Source organism: Poeciliopsis prolifica, unplaced genomic scaffold (genome assembly GCF_027474105.1).
Source record: "Poeciliopsis prolifica strain line A6 unplaced genomic scaffold, Auburn_PproV2 SCAFFOLD113, whole genome shotgun sequence".
NCBI lineage: Eukaryota > Metazoa > Chordata > Actinopteri > Cyprinodontiformes > Poeciliidae > Poeciliopsis > Poeciliopsis prolifica.
In genome coordinates, this window is record NW_026562488.1 from 721138 (window position 1) to 739094 (window position 17957).

The following is a 17957-nucleotide window of genomic DNA, read 5'->3' on the forward strand; positions in this document are numbered from 1 at the left end:
AGTCTTTAATTAAAACTCAAAAGGTTTGAACAGAGAACACCCTAAATGAAAGGTCAAAGTTTCCTCTTGAAGAGGTTGATATCTCTGAGCACATATGTACATAACGTCTTTATAACGTGGTGCAAATAAAGGGAAATTATTACTCTTATCAATAGCAATGTTGTTCTGCGGATGGTTTTGAAGCTTGGTTCATTCCAGGACGACTCAGTTCACTCAGATTCGGAGTTAAGGTAACAAACAGTCCAGTCCTACTTCCTCTGGATCAATAAAAATCCAACTAGTTGTAAAGGGTTCAACGAAACTTGTGTTTTATTCTATCCAGGTAAAAACCAGTTTCTTTCAGGGGGTCTGGGCTCCCAGCTGCTGAAAACCTTTGTTTCCTGGAGGCGTGGGCCGGGTTGGAGTTTTCAAATGTTCCCAATCACTAACGTTTGTCCCTGACGTTCACCATGCAACGGTTCAGTGTTATGAAGCTTACCTGCATTGTAAACAACCGGCCTGCGCAACTTCCCTGGTGTAAAGACAGCATACTTTAGTATACTTAAGTATATTTTAAATATGCCATATTTTTCCTGAACTACAATTTTAGTGTGTTATCAAAGGGTATGCTGATTAAGATCATACTAAAAATGTCAAATAAATACATTTTTATAAACATGCTTTGAGTACTCTTTTTAAAAATGTATTTTTAAAAATACACAATAATTTTCTCAAATAGGTTATATGGATATTTTTACAAATACATTTCAATATTATTTGTAAGTACTTTGTAAATAGTGTCTAGTAATTAGGCTCTATTATGTAATATTTCAAACTCTAGGTGTCTTAATAATATTTTACTATTTTGTTAAAAGACAAAAACAAATGAACCTATCCTTTTAGTGGAACTTACTGTAACGTTTAACAAAGTAATAAATATTCTGTTCATGCCTCAAAACATGAAAAGATGACAGTTTAGTGATGGTTCTGCACCAAAAACATTGTTTGTCTTTAACACTGAATCTGGAAGGTATGTTCAGAGTTACATCTCTGAATATGATCTTTTTTCTCAGTTCTTGAACAAAAACACGGAAGCTGCCTTTACACAATCCATTTTCAGAGGTAAATCCTCCTGTTATTCTACTGTGAGCCGGCAGCAGATTTACTGATGATACTTTGTAAAAGGTAAACCTCAGTGGTGCTTTTCTCTTAAAAATGAACTATTGTTGCTTTTCTATTATACAAAGCCAGAAAATTCTTGGATTGGAAGCATTTTCTTCACATAGAAATTTAATTACAAAGATTACATGTGTCCAATTGACTTTTCTGTGAATTGGACACATGAGGCACCATGACAGGAAATGGCCCGAAGACAGAAGTGAAAGACATGCAGCAAGTGGTCCAACACTGGGAATCAATCCCAGTACCACCAGGTTGAGGGTTGTACTCTTTCCACTGACTGAGCCACCCAGAGCCCCTGAACTTCCTGCTTTGCCAGGTTGCCACATGTGAGAGCTTTCAGGTTATTTGTTGGATTAGATTATCTGATGATATGAATCATCATTCTGAGAGTAGATTGCAAAGTGAAAATAAAACTGTGGCCGGAAAATATTCAAATAAGTGTTTCTGCATAGCTCTCTTTTGGTTTTGGTTGGTGTGTGTGTATGAAAATTATTTCCCATCACTTTGAAAACAGATTTGACAGACAAAATAAAACTGGCTCAAAAATCTATTTTAACGTTTGAAGCAGACATGGAAACCAGAGCTATAAGCAAAAGCTGAGCTACTTTAACTTAACAATTTTTACCACATGATGTTTTACCACTTCCTCTTTATTAGGTGCTTTAAAGGATGTGTGTGTGTGTGTGTGCGTGCGTGCGTGTGTGTGTGTGTGTGTGTAGGTAGGCGTGAACTTGCGGGAATGTGTGTACTTACCTGTGGGTAGGTGTATGATAGTTGTTTTCTTACTAACGCATTAAATACCTACAAATACCTGACACTTCAGGTTTGCTCTGTTTCCGTGGCCATAAAAAGAATCCGGAACAAGTTCACCTGTAATATGATAGACACTGAAACCACCCAGAGCAGCTCATCCATACACTGACACTTCTTCAGAAAACGTACCAGAGAGAGGCTCCACATATCACGTTTACAGATAAGATCTACACATTTATTTATTGATTTATTTTTGTTTTCTTCCCTCCTTTTTATTTCTGAAGTTTTGACCGACGGTTTTTCACACAAATGGGAACCAAGTGGCTCATTATATGGAGCGTTGCGATCACTTTATTTCAGGTAAGACTTCCTCTTCTCATCTCATCCTAAGTAATATCCGTTGTTTATTAAACAAATTTTTGTTTAATAAAATGTAAATCTTTTTCAGCCATTTTTTTTCTCTCTTTTACTCGTTAGAACGGTTGGATTTTTTTCAAGTATGCTTTAATATTTTCTTTCTTTATGTCCTTCTTGCAATAGTAAATTATGTTGTAAAAAACATCTATTTGTTGTAATTTCATTTAAAATAACGTATTACAAATTCATCACACATGGTTTGCTGTGAACTAGCAGCTTCAAAGGAAGTTCATGGTAAGATGATTTTCAATAGAAGTTCAGTAAACTCACTGCGTTGTTGGATAATATATCCGTTGATAAAATCTTTTCAACTGTATGATAGAAGGGTTATACAACGCTTCTAAAATGAAAGGAACTTGTTTATTTCAAATGAACTCAGTTATCAGATAAGGGAGTCATTTCCTTTTGACTCATTTAAAGGTCTGACATTAGTACTTGTCCTTTTACGTTTTAATAAATGTTCTGAACAAAACATTTCTTCCTGCCAAAACAGCAGTTTCTATATTTTCTTCTTTTACTGTTTAAATATTTTCTAAAGACAATTTCAAAACTGTTTTTGATTTAACATTATTCCATTCACTGCCAAATATGTTCAGGTTTCAATGAATGAGGTTCCACAGCAACAAACAGCTTGACAGTGTTTCCTTCTTCTCGTTCAGGTCTCAGCAGTCGGTTCTGCAGAGGAGTCATCATGTGTACCTGGTTTTGAGTCCAAGTTGTTGATCTTGAATGTGACCAAAAAGCACCTGAGACACGGCACAATACTGGGCAAAGGTGAGAACGTCTCATCAAGTCACTCTTTCACGCTCACATTCTCAAAATGGTGTCAAAGTTGATTTCCTATGAACTTTTCTCTGGATTAGCCTGAATTATAAGCAGGCAATCATTAGGAAATCCGTCAATCTCACGTTCTCAGGTGTTACTTTGCACTGCTGAGGCTTTAATGCTTCCTCCGTCAGGGTGAAGCATGTCCCCAAACCTGATTTTCAGGTTTTTCCTTTAAAGATGTCAGCTGCGGTAGCCCCAAGCAACAAGCATCTGAGAATGTGTCATGAAATGGTGGTGAGGCTGACGCCATGAGACCCAGGATAGGTGGAAATGGTGGTTTAATGGTGACAAGTCCAAAAACACAAACCGCAGTAGGTCCACAGCCAGGCAGCACGGTTGAGCGGAAGCCAGGGCTCAGTACCGGTAGCACTAGTGGACAGAACAACACATGCCAAAAGGAGACGAGGATCTGAAGAGAAACAAAGGACACAGGGGATTAAATACACAGAGAGTAATCAAGGGGAAGACAGGACAACGAGGAGACGAGGACGCAGAAATCTCTAAATATAAACACAGAGAAACACGGAACATGACAGAATCTCCATTTAAACTGTACATGTGTACTAACAACCACTAGACAACTATTTCTTGAATTATCACTTAGCCAATTATTTTTTTGCTTACACTTTTTCTCCAAAATGAACAGACATGCACTCTACTGTACTTGGTGTGGTAGAGTTTGTTTATGATGGAAAGCATTTCGCAATCTCTTTATTGAAATGGTCATGCGTTGAAATGATAAAGCAGACAGACTGCTGTTGTCTTTCTGGTTGGTGTAGAAGAAGTGAGAGCTTCTTCCAGAGCTCCTTTAGCTGGAAATCCTTTCATCATTCCTGTTCCGGCACATTGTTGTCTCAGACTCTTCTGTACGTTTCCACGCGCATGATCCTTATTTCAGATGTTGAGTTTCTGTGGTGTGTACTGGTTGAACAAGTTTTAAAAAGAGAGCATGAAGTGAATCATTGGAAGTCAAAATTGGAAATCAAAAGAAGAAGGAGCTCATTTTAATTTAGTGAATTGCTGGAAGGTTTTCAGAAACCTGATTATGTGACAAATACCAGCATTAACTCAACATCGATGTGTATTTGAATCCCTTTATCAATTAATACTATGATCATTTATTTTTATTTTAATTCTGATATAATCATTTCCAGTTCCCAGTAGCAGTTTCTAATGTACATACTTAACATTTTGTTATTTTGTTGATTTCCAGTTGGCTTCACTGACTGCACAGGTCGCACCAGATTCCCTTTCAGCTCTGATGACAACCGTTTCCTGGTCCGGCCAGATGGGATTTTAATGGTGAGTAGAAACGGGCCGAACCCAGACAATATATAATCATCTAGAAGCCTTCAAATAACTGGATTATAATCTGTGTTAATTGAGCACTCCTGGTGTATTTCAATTAAAAAAATAACTTGTACAATATAAAACTTACAATATGTTTAATTGCCAGGATAATTTTGTGTCCAGGCAACGTTAATTATTATTAGTGTGTCATTCTTAGCTTTCTACTATTTGAATATATTCAGCATTTTGTTATAAAATATAACTTTTACTCATTAGTTGTGGAAACCATGTCATTAGTTTGACCATTCTCAAAAATATTCAAACTCTAAGCATAACTTTGATTTCATAACATAGTTTCTCAAATGACACAGGGATGTCCCTAAAGAGAAAATATGTTCCAGATATGTTTTTGTTATTGCAACAATCAAATATTTTAGAAAAAGCATGTTAAAGCTGCAGTATGTAAGCCTGTATTTTGTGACAGCTTGGTATCACTTCTCTGTTTTTCTCCGCCTGCTCCCAGTGCTCCCAGTGCTATCCAGAAGCAACCAATCAGAGCCAGGAGGCAGAGTTTAGTGCTGTCAATCACAGTCACTCATAGTGCTGCTCTGACCTCCATTCGCATCCCTCGCTCTTCCCTTTGCCCTCTGCAACACTGCAGCTGTCAGAGACTGACTGTAGTGAATATTCATGCTAGTTGGACATTGATGATGGTGGATAAAAGGTTTTCCGCCGCTCATTTAAGCACATTTAGTAGCTTAGATGAGGTTTTTTTCTGACAGTGCAAAGGCCTGCCGCTCACTCTGATTGGTTGTTTTTGGATGGATGGATGGATGGATGGATGGATGGATGGATGGATGGATGGATGGATGGATGGATGGATGGATGGATGGATGGATGGATGGATGGATGGATGGATGGATGGATGGATGGATGGATGGATGGATGGATGGATGGATGGATGGATGGATGGATGGATGGATATTTCCATAAACATTACAGGATGCAGCTTTAATCAAGATTATACTCACATCTATCTCTGTGTTAAGTATGAAGAATTTTGATCCTACCTCCATCATTCCATCTCAAGAGTCCCAAGAGTCTTTAGTTGGTCTAATCAGTCCCATACCTTTGCCTCAGTAGACCGGCGGTGTGCCCTGGTTCCTTTAGTAACACTGAGGGGTTAATATAAGGTGTAAAAACAGTGTTTCATTTTGAAATATTTTGAATTGTTTCCATAGAGTTAGTTTGGGAACCCAGACTGGTAGAAAAGTTGTCCTAATCAAGAGTCCCATGAACTCGTCTCGGCTGGGTTCCTGGACACTGAGTTAATGACTGTGGTTCTTGGCCTGATCCAGGTGAAGAGACGGGTCGTTCTTCAGGAGGGGAACCAAAGCTTCTCTGTCCACTCCCTGAATGCACGAGGTCAGAATCTGAGTCTTCCTGTCATGGTTTTGTACCGACGGATTCACCACAGGAACGACGAGTCACTCGATCACAATGAAATGAGTTCCACCGGTCACATAAAGGTAGGCGTGGAGATTCCTAATGTGGTTCAGTTCCCTCAGGTTAAAGTGAAACAATTCATGTTCATAGTTCCCAGCTCAAAGCTTGAACATAACCTAGTGGTTCTTCATCCATCGCTTTATCTCAGTAAGTCTGAACGCATCAATTGTCATTACGGAGCGTTTTCACCTAAAAAATAATTGTTAGGACAATTTGTTTTAATAGAAGTTTCATATAACTTAGAAGTTGATGTAAAAATAATGTGTTTTTTAGCTACATAAATTATCTTGCTCAGCAGAAAATGAATATATCACCAACTGCACCTTTCGCTAGACAATGTCAAATATTTATACGTTTTAATTATTGTCATCAAATGTTATCCAACACATCGTTTTGAAGGAAAAAAACTGAAATATTTCGGGCCAACACTTAGAAGTTAAAGCTCAGTTTCACACAAATACAAAGATGCTAGAACTGGACTAGCCCTGTTGAACTGGACCGTTCATGTTGCTATCAAGCTGTTTCTATTAGCATTACATTACCAAGACACATGAAAACAAACCTTTATCTATTCTAATATTCTTCCTCTTTCTCTTCTCGCTCTCTGAAGGATAAATCCTTTTTTGACATTGTTTTGCTGACTTATCTCCCACGGGAGCTTTGGAGGTTTGGGTGCACATTGCACTGAGCTCATGTCACCGGTAAATCGTGACCTACCGCGACCTCCAGAAGGTTATATTGCAAGACAATTTATTTTTTTCATTTTTCTTGTTGTCCATATAAAAGTGACTTCTACATACATTATCAAATATATAGAGAGAATTTTTGGCTGTGCTTCAAAATGGCTGTTCACAGCCAATCCCCACCAACCTGACAGAGTGTGAACAGTTTCAAAGGAAGAATGGAGTAAATTTGCTGCCTCCAGATGTTAAAGTCTGATTGAAAGTGATCCACACAGGCCCCCCAAGACATATTCTGCTCAAGGCCTCATGCAGCCTTGGACCGGCCCTACATGAGTTAAATCCGCTGCACTGCAACGGGAGATTTCATTAAATACTGCTAATGTGACTTTAGTAGCTCTTCCATTTTGTGTCTGTTGAGTTTTTAACTACAGTCACAGAAAATGTTTTGGTTGGTCGAGTTTATGGGACGGATTTCTCTTTTTGTGACAATGTTAAAATATGGAAATTTCATGCAGGGATACTAAGTCCACTAAGTCTGCTGAGTTTTTGTTTAAACTGAACCATAATAAAAACAGAGATTACAATAGACTGACACAGCGCTTCACTGCTAAATAGAAGTGAATACTTTTTGTGGGACTGTACTTGTACAAACCTCACACTACCAAGGAGCTGTGTTGTGTTGAACAAATGCTTTTTAAAGCAGAGATGTTTTTTGTGAAACACTGCCACTTTGTGGCTATATTTAACATTTTCTCCTTCCATGCTTTTTTTTTTTTGTACTGTCTTCAAGTCCCACATTTCTTTTCATGACTGGTTCATTTGAACTTCTGGCCCAGAGAAGATTTATATTAAGAGCTTCATAAGAAACTTTATTGTGTTAAATTTGAAATCGGGATGCATTTGTATTTCTGGAAGCCATTTAGTTTTAGTAGTTTACTGATTAAATTGTATTTGTTTCCACAGGTTCCCATTCTGTATTTCCCAGAATCGAATCCAGGACTGAAGAGGATAAAGAGAGCCTGGTCTATCCCTCCCATTAGTTTTGCTGAGAATAGCAGAGGACCATATCCCTATTCTCTTGCTCAGGTGGGAGAAATTAAAATGCATAGAGGTGTAGTTTTATTTATTTTATTTTATTTATTTGTGTATGAGTGAATGATATGGAAAAATGGCATTCAGTGTAATTTTCTTTCCTCTTTCAGTTATACCTTGTATTTTAAGATATATTCCTCTATTTTTGTGTGTGTTTTGTTTAATGGTATTTGAATATAACCTTGGTCTCTGTTGTCCAGATTCGCTCTGATGAAGATAAAGTGAAGAAGATCATTTACAGCATCACTGGTCCTGGAGCTGATCAGCCTCCTGTTGGTCTTTTCACCATGGATAGAGACACTGGTCATCTGTATGTCACACAAGGACTGGACAGAGAGAAACAGGACAAGTACAGGGTCAGTGTTTTGTGTTAGATCTTTAATCCTGACACTTTTCTATTTGCTGTTTGTTAAAGAGGCTAGTTAAGGTAAGGTCATTTTATTTCTACAGCTCATTTTCAGCAATAAGACAGTTCAAAGTTCTTTACATGAGTTAGAAAGAAATACAAACAAAAGAATAGAAAGACCACAAAGAAAAACAAAATAGTATAAATTAGATGGTGGTTTTCCATGTTTGGTAAGATCAGTGAGGCATAAAACTAAATGTTGGTTCTCTGTGTTTTATTCTGTAAAGTACATGGTACTAAATGTTGATCTAAGGCAGTGGTTCCCAAAGAGTTTTTGTCCCCCCCTATGGATTACAGTGAATTCATAGGGATTTACTGGGCACACACATCCTTCAACCAGACATAAACCTTTACACATATTTTGTTTCAAACTCCTCTAAAGTTTATTTCACACTTCGAAGTAACAAAACAACAAACCATCTTTACGGTGAAACACTTTTATGTAAGTTTTTGGGGTTTTTTCCATTCAGCCATGCCCCTCCCTGCAATGGTACTGCATGGGAACCACTGATCTAAGGTAATGAGTTAGGGGTTTCTTTAAGTTTGTTCTAATTCCCAGTTTGCTCTGGTTTGATTTCTGTTCTGGGTTGAGTGAAATATATAAACTAATAAGAATAAATAATTCCTCATTTATAAACCAGTAGAGGGTTCTCTGGATTCTTGTTAAGACTGATTAAGACTCATTTTCTGAAATAATTCTCAAGTCTACAAAAATACTCAAATTGTTTGCCATCTGTGATTAAATATATTGGAAAAAAGTTTATAAAATGGAAAAATGAAATATACCTTATGCACCATAAAACTAAAGTGGTCATATTGTGTTCATATGTTGAAATGATCATTTTTTACAGCTTCAAGCTCTTGCCAAGACACAGGCTGGTACAAATGCAGAGGCTCCTACGGATATTGTAATCAATGTAATTGACCAGAATGACCAAAAACCTGTTTTCAATCAATCTACCTATAATGGAGAAGTTCCAGAGACCGCGAAAAAAGGTAAAGTTCCAGGATTCAGATAATGAGCATGCAAAAAGAAAATGTTCTACTTTATGGAAACAAAATTGTTAGTTTGCTTTGAACTTTTGGCAGAATCCTTTGAACAATTTTTAAACTATGTATAATTGGTGTATGTAAAGGGAGCTATTATGAAAAAAAAACTTTTGCACAATTTTGTACTTCTACTTCGGTCTTAACCAGAGATTGAGCTAGATTTTTTCACTGATCGTTGTTTCGAAGGACAGCAGAAAAAAGTCTAGCTGTCCGTTTAGCTGACAGACTGTCCATCTGTGAATGTCACAGCAGTGACAAATGCACCAACTTGACGCGCAGCTGTGGAGGCAACACACAGCTGCACACAGCAGCAATCCCACTGTGTGCACAGGACAGTGACGTTTCATTTTTTCTGTGACGCTTTCAGCAGTGCCAGATGAAATTACACAATTGCCAATGGACACAGTTTCAGACTCTTTTTCTGTTGAAGTGTCAAGTACATGATTAGCATCTTCTCCATTGCAGTATTGGTGGTTTCATCTGCTGCTTTTGTCGTTTTAATGGGGATAAGATTTCATATTCTTTGGTTTTCTTGGAAGCCTGTTCACAGTGGGTCATCACGATAACTCTCGAATCGGAAATCAAAGTGTCTGCTTTTAAAAGTCATTACGACGCTGGTTAAGCACAACACACATATGAAGACCTTCGTTCTCAACTCAGTTGTCGCAGGTTCAATTCCTGGCCTGTGACCTTTGTCGAATGTCTTCCCCACTATCAAGGCCACAAGAGCCTTTAAAAAAATAATTACAGTACTACATGTTTTAAAATCAAGTTGGTGTTTCTTAGTAGATCTTGCCGAAGTCTTAATAGCTGCTGCTCTCACTGTTGTTCATCGTTTTCTCTTGATTAGGTTTTGAGGTGATTAAGGTTTTGGCCACAGATGCTGATCAGCCAAATACTGACAACTCTGATATCAGGTACCGTATAATGAGTCAGACTCCAGAGGAGCCCAGTCCCAACATGTTTAACATCAACCCAATAACTGGACTCATCATCCTCAACCAAGCTGGACTGGACCGAGAGGTGATAACAGTTTTGGCCCATTTGACTAAAATCAGAATTAGGCTTCAGTTGGCGTGTATTTTTCTAATGAAACGCACGGATTTGGAAAAATGATGTAGAGTTTCAAAAGCAGAAGTTATTGTCAAATTGCTGTTTCAGTCAAATCTCTTTGATGTTTGAAACTTCAAATTAAGATTAATGTGGTGTATTTACCCCCATGATTTACCTGAGTTGGTACAGTCCTTGTATTCTGAGACATGCAACTTCTCTCTATGGTTATCACAGATATAACACAACAATAAAGATAAATGGATATAGACTGAGTCTCCTCTGTTTATTAAGACAATACTATTAATTTCTCATAGTTCTAATGATACCGTTTTGATTGATTTAAAGAAATAAAAGTGCAGTGAGAGCTGCTGTGCTCTCCTCCCACCTCAGAAACATTTTCAGGTTGTCGATCTAACAGCAGCAGAGCAGAGAGGAAACCCACTCTGTTCCATTTGCACCTTGCAATAAAATCACTCAAACACAAAGCTGCCAGTAATCCTGCTCTGAATTACAGTAACAAATAAATTTATACATATGCTATTGACATTTAATCATATGCATGCTTGAGTAATATAGAGAAAAAATAGTAAGTAAATGGGCAAAATGCTTGAGTAAAATGGTGATTTCTATTGGTTTAACTAAATCATGCTCTAACTGGATCATTTCACAATTCAGTCTTGTCAGGCATTTAAAAACAGATCATTCAATAATTCCCAAGAATAAAAAATCCCAAGAAACAAAAAGTTACAATATTATTCTTAAATATTGTGACTTATCATGATGATATTTATCTTATAATTAACTGAGGTTGACATGAAAAGACAAGTCTTTTTTTTTTAAGTATGTCAACAGCAGTCTTTATAAGTTAGTTCTTCATTTGAATTATTAATTATTAGTTGGGCAATAGTATTGTCCATCATTTCCACACCTCTCCTGCAGTGTCCTGTATCAGATTCTATGTTCTCTGCTTTAAGCAGAGACGTTTCTCAGAATGAGTTGTTTGTTGGAACCTAAATACTTTCTATGCTAAGTTTTTCTTAAAAGCTCTGCAAGTGATAAGAGGATTGAAATAGTGTTGAGTATTTTAGGAAGCTAATTTTCTACACTTCAGTGACAACTAAAAGTATCTTGTTTAATAAAGTCAACATTTCATTTCATTCAACAGAAAAATTCTCTGTACACACTGGATGTTCAGGTAGCTGACATGAAAGGAGAAGGTTTGACTGGATTTACCAAAGTGTTTATCAAAGTGATGGACAGCAACGATCACGCTCCAGTCTTTACGGAGGCCTCTGTGAGTAAAACTGCTTTTACTAAAACCTTTTGTTTATTTGTTAACGGATGGCTTTGAATGAAAGTCTCTGCTTATAAATTAGTGGCACTTAAAATGTTAACTTTTTGTAAATAAAGCAAACTACCTTACAGATTTAAATCTTTTCATATTTTTAAAATATTTTCTGTTTTGTCCAAAAAAACATCTTATTTTTGAAGTAGAACAGCCCAGCATGTTCAATATTTTTCAAAAATTAACAGCGAAGTTGAATCCTTTTCATGTGGATGTTCTAGCCTTGACCAGGTCAATAATTAATTGATGTTCATGCATTATTAAATTTTGGAGTAATAAGAATTCAAATGGACGCTCTTCACATTTGTGATGCAAAATGGTACATATTTGTCAAAAAAAAAAAAAAAACATACTTTTTCTCAAGGTAAAAAAACAAAATATGCAGTATTTTTAACATCACCAAATCATTCCATATATTTACTGATGGCCTCCCCTGTAGGCTAATCTTGCAGGATTAGCTGCAATACGTCTGTAAAGAGAGATGAATATTGTCAAAGGCCTGCAGATTCTGGCAAGAGAGAAATCCTGGAGTGAAAATATGAGGAGAAAAATGTTTTATCTCCATGGAGATTTCCCATCATCCATTGCTTCTTCCTCCTCTCAGCTGCAAAGTCCTCCATTGCCAGGCTGCAAATCCTGCCCTCAGATGAATTTTGACTTCTGCTCATATTTACTTCACACTTCATCCTCATTATCCTCAGACTTGTATTCTGGTAAAATCGTCTCCTTTGCATCATTTCCATCTCACCAGGACTATTTGTTTGGTGTTCAATATCTTTATTGCTGTGCATTTTGGAAAGTTATAGAACCATTTTCCCTTCTGAAAGTTGATCAAGTAAATGAGCGAGGTCAAGTTAATATTAGGGAGGTCATCACGCACAAAACAAGTTTTTCTTGTATTTTGAAGACCGAATCTTGGATTAGTTTGGTTTTCATTGAAAATGTCCACTGAAAATATGTGGTTATAATAGCAGTCAATGGGATCAAAATGGGACAGGAGGTTTTAAATGTACACAAAGTGCTTATCTTATGTTCTGCATACCTTATAATCAAAGGGACAATTATTTTTTAAAAGAAAATTTAAAAAGTCTTGACCAAGTTTCATAGAATTAACTTTTAATCTGACCGAGATGCTGAGAATTAAAAGAAAAAGCAGTATAGCAGAATGTCTCATTTTAGTCAAGAATCTGCAAGGGTTAAAGGGTTAAAGGGTTAAAGGATGTGTTGTGTAGATAACTATGTATATATGCAAATGTGTAAAACAATTTGGAATTCGTTGTGGTGAGCAACCTTAAAAATGTTTGTCTCCTCTCAGTACATGGCCACAGTTGAAGAGAATAAAGTAGACGCTCTAGTTGTTAAGATGTTGGTGACGGACGGTGATGAGCCTCAAAGCCCAGCCTGGAATGCAAAGTTCAAGATCATTGATGGAAATAAAGAAAATCTGTTTACTGTGGAAACAGGAACAAACAAACAAGAAGGAATCATCACTACTGCTAAGGTAAGAGGAACAGGAACATTGTTGGACCAAATGTAGTTTTTCAAAGTATTTTGTTTTTAAGCAAAATTCAGTGACCCTGAAGTTCAGCCTGAGCTGTTCATGCCTGAGTTAATACTGAACCTTTCTTCCTCTAAACCATGTGGTTTTAGGGTCTGGACTTTGAGAGAGTCAGTAAGCACACTCTGCTGGTCACCGTGGTGAATGAGGAACCTTTCGCTGTTTCATTGATCACTTCCACTGCTACAGTGGTGGTGACTGTGGAGGATGTCAATGAACCTCCCATCTTTGCTCCAAAAGAGGAACGGGTTTCTAAACCTGAGGATCTTGCTGTGAACAGCACTGTGGTGCGGTACACAGCTTCTGATCCAGACATTGGACGCAAACAGAAAGTCACGTAAGGAACCTGAAAATCCTCCACCATGAAGAGTCACAGCATGCATATTTTACATTTATGTTGTAGATAAGTAATTTCTTTTCTTGATCACACAGCTTGCAAAGTCCTGCTTTGTGTTATTTACATTCATTTTTGTGCTTGATGTTCAGGTATAAAATACTCAAAGACCCAGCTGGCTGGCTTCACGTTGAGAAGGAGACTGGTGTGATAAAAGTGAGAAAAGACATGGACAGAGAATCTCTATTTGTCAAAGAGGAGAAATACACAGTCCTGATTGGTGCATATGATGATGGTAGGTGTGAGGATTCATTGATTTGTACAGCAGCAGCTACATTTTGGAATCAAATGTGAAGTCAATCCTAATTGAATAGCTTCATTTAGATGGTCGTCTGTGAGCTGAAATCAAATGTACAACCTCAGAAGTTAAGGGTCCTCCACGTCTGTAGTCTTAGGAAGCCTTTTCCTTTGCTTTGTGGGACTTCTCTCTGGAAGAATCACAAGTATTGCAGTTTTAGATTTCCTAACCTTGTCACAAGAGTCTCAGTAGATTGTCGAAGCCATCTGTGTGATTGCTCACGATTTCCTGACCCACGTCCGTCATCTCACCAGATCAGAACCCAGCTACCGGAACCGGAACTTTGATTATCAAGCTTGAAGATGTGAACGATAACGCCCCCAGCATTGTTGAGCGTGAATTTGAGGTATGTCAGCAGGGTTAGGGGGTTTCGTTGGCTGCATATTTTCCAGGCAGATAAAATCAAGTGGAAATCTTTGTTTATTCTTAAAGTACTTAAAATGACTTTTATTTTATGTTTCTTCTAATCTCTACTGAATTTTCAAACTAAAACAATGATCAACACCAGCGTCATGTACTCATGTGATTGACAACAAGTAGTTACTCAGAACCAATGCCACTTTTGTTCTGGGTGTTTCCTCTTGAGTTGGGTTTGAACAAACCAGATACCAGGTGTTGGTAACAGACCAACAAGAAAAGAAATACAAAGAAGAAAAGAGAAATTAGGTGGCAGGACGAGGTCAAAATAAAGATATTTGAAGATAAACATGGCAGATACTAAAATAAATTTAATTTCGTTATTTATTTCCTCATTTTTTTACTTATTATTTTGTATGCCACGCAGTAGTTTTGTTTGTGTTTTTCAATGTTTGTTGTGATGTACAGTATAAGTACAAACTTATTAACTACTCTGCAGTGGTTCTTAGAATCTTTAAGTACCTGAACTGAAGCAGTAGTACTTTGTACTCGGCCTGGAAAAAAGCCTGCTGTCGGCTCATGCCTGCTTACATATGTGCTGTAGCACATTCATATTCACCAGGGTTTCAAATCCATTTCCCCCCCTCCCCAGATGTGTAACAAGAAACCAATTCCTCATGTACTGAATGTAATGGATAAAGATGGAACAAAGTTTACTTTTCCATATGCTGTCAGCCTGCGGGAGGCTTCAAAGGCTAACTGGACCGTTGAGATGAACGCGTCTGGTATGTTTACCCTTTTTATATTAATTACTAATTATACTGATTACAAAGTTGTTCCTGAGAACAGAAAATGATCTCAACAAATTGAAAAACGTACCTCTTTCATAAATCGTCTCTTCAGTGCTAAGATGTCGATCGATCTGCTCTGTGACCCACTGAAGGTTTGTGAGGGCAGAGTCTCCGGCTCTGGTCCTCCAGGCTCACCACCCTGCAGGTTTTAGGTGTTTCCTTGCTTCAGCCAGGGCGATCTCAATTCATAGGTCTTTGCTGAACTGCAATTGGCTGAATCGGGCGGAGGAAAGCGATGAGTCGTCTCCAACATTCGGGGCCTTGAGGGCCGGAGTTGGGAAACACTCAGGGGACGCAGAAGTTTTGAAGGACCTGCTTTAGTCCGTTCATAAATAACACAAAGTGTCAAATAAATGACAGCTGGATGAAAAATACGGTTGACTTGGAGCAGGATAATGAGTCACAGCAGATCAGGAGGATCCGGATCAATCCACTTAACATCCTGTTTTTAGATATGCTAAAACATGATCCATCAGTTTTTAATTGAAGTTTTTGTTTGGGTTTTTTTTTTTTTTCAGCTAAAACCGATGGGTCCCTTCTAACTCACTGTTTCTGCTTTTCCGCTGTTCTTTAGATTATATCTGTTTTCTGTTTGTTTGTTTTTTTTGCTTACAGGCACAGGCATTATCGTGAGATTAAAGCCTAAGATTGCAGAAGGAACCTACAAAGTGGCCATGAGTGTTTCAGACAACCAGGGTCTGTCACAGGTCAGCACGGTCACAGCTAAAGTGTGCGACTGCACTGGAACACCAATCTGCAAGAGAGGAGAAGCAAAAGTTGCCAGCTCCAGTTCTTGGGTCATTGCTGGAGTTCTTTTATTGGTGCTGCTGGGAACTGGTGAGTTTTAAATGTTTACTTGCAGACGGATAGAGAAATTTTAACCATGAAACACAAAATAACAACTCAGAAAAAACCGACCAGATTCAGTGATGCTGAACAAAAAGCAAGCAAGCAGGATCTGAAAATTATAATCACAAGTACTGGATAAAACAGATAGTATTTATATTTGATGTTAAATTACAGACCCGTTCAATAAATTTCAATATTGATGAAAAGTCAGTTCATTTCAGTAACACCATCACCAAGAGAGACACATTGAACAGAGGCTGATGTTTTCGCACATCGTCACAATATTTAAAATGAACATATTACAAGAAACCAATAACACATCGTTTACTGTTTGTGCTCCTGTTTTTAGTGATTGCCTTGATGATGTATTTAAAGATGAAAGGAAGAAATGAAGAGGAGTAAAAGATGAAAGAAGTGAAGATGATGACAGGGATGAGCTTATTTTTTCTAATGAAGAGGGAGGTGGAGAGAGCATTCAGCAGGTGAACAGTGACACGTCTATTCAACTGACACATGACATGTTACATTTGTTTAAAATCCACAATAAATTGTGCTTACAACATAGTAATAACTGAAAACCTTTCGTCTTGCCATATTTCTTAACAATTCAAGTGGATGATTGCGGATTGGAAAATAAGCCAATACGTGTCTAACAGTGATCCTCCCTCTCTCTGTCAGGATTATAATCAGAGCATTCTCCACTTTGCTCTGACCAACAAGTCTGACATGTCCAAGACCATCATGGCTCCTCCTCTTGAAAGCAGCCCCAGTACCGACCTCGGCCCACCAACCCAGATGAGATCAGGACTTTATCGACCATGTGAGTGAGAAATAAGAGCAAATGTTTCCCTTTGTGTTGCATCTAGTTTCAAACCCAGATTTCTTAACTTTTGCCTTTCATAATTCAGAACCTGAAGGTGGCGGATACAGACCTCACTGCTCCCCCCTACGACTGCCTGCTGGTGTTCGATCTGGAAGGAGACGGTTCTGAGGCAGAAAAACTCTCGTCTCTGTACTCCTCCAGCGACGGAGACCAGGACTACGATTCCCTCAGAGAGTACGGCCCTCGCTTCAAGAAACTGGCCGACATGTACGGAGGAGGAGATGATGATGACATGATGTAAATGAACCCACACTGTGAGAAAAATGCCTGCATGCATGCAGTCCAACTGTGACAATGTGTGAAATACATAATCTGTGTGACAATATGTGAAATCAGTCGTATTTTTCCTCTTTTAGCTGTTCTTCATTCGGATCTTCAGGTTAAACCCTCACATTAGTTTTAGTTCTTCATTTATGATTCTGTTCTTTGTTAGACATGCAAACTTGAAAGCTCAGTTTTGTGGAGAATGTAACCAATATAGTAAGTACTATGTATCTTTTTTTATCATTATTTATTTGTTATTAATCTTTCCATCAGTGTTTATTTTTTCAATACATTAGATCCATGCGACGTTCTTCAGCCATTGTGTCATTAGCAAGAGTTGATGAGATTGTTTTTGTTTGTTTTGCACAAAAAAAGATGTCTGCAATATTTGAAGATAAGACAAATGCTTTTTAATATTAAATCTTTATGTCTTTATTCACTGGCTCTGTGATGGTCTTTATGTTTATTAGAGTGATTTTGCTCTTTTTAATGCATAGTGACTATAATAAATGTAGTACATTTCTATAGTTATGCATGCAGTCATTTTCAATACGTTACACTTTTGAAAGTCCATTTATTTTAGTAACAAATAAGTGAGAGATTTATTCCAAAGTGACTGCTTTCAAACCCGCATTTCATTAATGATGATTTTCTGCTTACAACTGATGCAAAGACGACAATTTAGTTCAGAATATTGGAAATATCAATGAAAATGTCATTTAATGAAACACCTGCTTAAAGCTCCTGCTTAAAACTTAATACAGTGCCTTGGAAAATTAACACAAGGTGTTTCAACAAACAGAAAAAACAAATCAGGCAAAATTAAACAGAAAGCAAACTAAAAAATATATATATATGGTTTATACAGGAAGCCACTGGGTCAGCTGATCTCAAAGGAAGGAACCTTTTAAATAGAGAA

At 37.6% G+C, this 17957-nt stretch overlaps 1 pseudogene; it reads left to right on the forward strand.

Annotated features, from left to right (window-relative positions):
• Nucleotides 1–2054: 2054 nt before the first annotated feature.
• Nucleotides 2055–17454, forward strand: LOC129354600 (B-cadherin-like; annotated as a pseudogene).
• Nucleotides 17455–17957: the final 503 nt, after the last annotated feature.